We start from the raw sequence: 1,632 nt of genomic DNA on the forward strand, positions 1-1,632 counted from the left end.
GAGGATGTCCATGGTTAGCAGATGACACAGGGGCAGGACTCCCACTCAATGATACACATTTTTTAAAAACCACATTAAAGAACACTTTGAGCCACAGGCCTGCATTCCTCCCAAGCACCTGCCTTCCTCCCTTCACAATGGGGATGGGGGATGGGAGTTAGATTCTCCAGAAGGCTCTGGAAACTATAGCAGGTTGCCGATGGATCTCACACACCCCTGTCCCATCTGGAATCCTAGCCCAGGCCCCTGTTCCTAGCCTACAGCACACAGAGACTCTTTGGTTATCTTGGCACCAATTAGGCCTCAGAGACACAAGCCAGAAATACTTTTTATTAAAACACTGATCATTATTAAAACACCTTGAGGGCACCTGGCCTGCCACTGCTCTCCCGCTGAACGCCCCGCTGAATGCCCGGCTTGAATGCCCTGCTCGGACCGCCATGCTGGTGGACCTCAGCAAGTGGTCTGGGCCCTTGAGCCTGCAGGAAGTGGACGAGAAGCCGCGGCACCTGCTGCAGGTCACCTACGGCAGAGCCGCGGTGGACGAGCTGGGCAAAGTGCTGACGCCCACCCAGGTTAAGGATAGACCCACCGTTTCATGGGATGGTCTAGATCCAGGTAAACTCTACACCTTGGTTCTGACAGACCCAGATGCTCCCAGCAGGAAGGACCCCAAATACAGAGAATGGCATCATTTTCTGGTGGTCAACATGCAGGACAATGACATCAGCAAAGAAAAGCCTGCTTGGGAAAAGCTTTCTGCTTGGTTATCTGTTGTCTTGAGCTGGAGCTCTGAGTGTGTCCTGCTTCCCCTTTTCCCTTCTTCCCCTCTTGGTCCCAATAAGATGATGTTCCCCTTGAGGGACTGTAGCCTCTCAGAGCTGAAGGACTGGAGAAAGGATGGAGTCAGGAATGCAGACTCACAGGCAGACCCCAGCCCCATGGAATCAGAGACTCTGGGATGGGCCTCACCTCTGGGGTTTGACCAAGCCCTCCACAGGGTTCCAATGCCCACTTATCTGTGAGAAACACTGCTCTGGACCAGGGATGCTGATCACATCTGGTCTCCTGCTCCACCACGCCAAGGCAGGCACGAAGGCATGTCAGTGGGGCTGGATTGAAGTCAGGTGTTTTGTTTTTGTTTTGAGATGAGGTCTCACTCTGTCACCCAGGCTGGAGTGCAGTGGTGCAGTCATAATTCACTGCAGTCTCAAACTCCTGTGCTCAAGTGATCCTCCCAACTCAGCTTCTTAAGTAGCTAGGACTACAGGTATGTGCCACCATGCCCAGCTAATTTTGTAAGTTTTTTGTAGAGAAGGGGTCTTACTTTGTTGCTCAGGCTGGTCTTGAACTCCAGTCCGCAAGTGATCCTTCTGCCTTGACCTCCCAAAGTGCTGGGATTACAAGCAAGATCCACTGTGCCTAGCCTTGGAGTCATTTTTAACCTGACACCCAGGAGCCTGTATGCACACTGCAGTGTGAGAACTGCTGCTCTCTACACTCTTATCCACTCACCAGACACCTCAGAGCTCCCACTTGGGTTGGGCTAGATACTGCAAGGCAAGTTGCCCAGGCAGAGTTTACAACAGCCTGAACTCTGGGTGGGAGGCCATGGGATCTGTTCCCACCATC

General features: G+C 52.6%; 1 pseudogene; it reads left to right on the top strand.

Annotated features, from left to right (window-relative positions):
- The first annotated feature begins 440 nt into the window (after window positions 1-440).
- LOC103249755 lies at window positions 441-905 on the top strand (annotated as a pseudogene).
- Window positions 906-1,632: the final 727 nt, after the last annotated feature.

The sequence above is a fragment of the Carlito syrichta genome, unplaced genomic scaffold (assembly GCF_000164805.1).
Source record: "Carlito syrichta isolate Samal-C Ts95f unplaced genomic scaffold, Tarsius_syrichta-2.0.1 Scaffold45833, whole genome shotgun sequence".
In the NCBI taxonomy this organism is placed as follows: domain Eukaryota; kingdom Metazoa; phylum Chordata; class Mammalia; order Primates; family Tarsiidae; genus Carlito; species Carlito syrichta.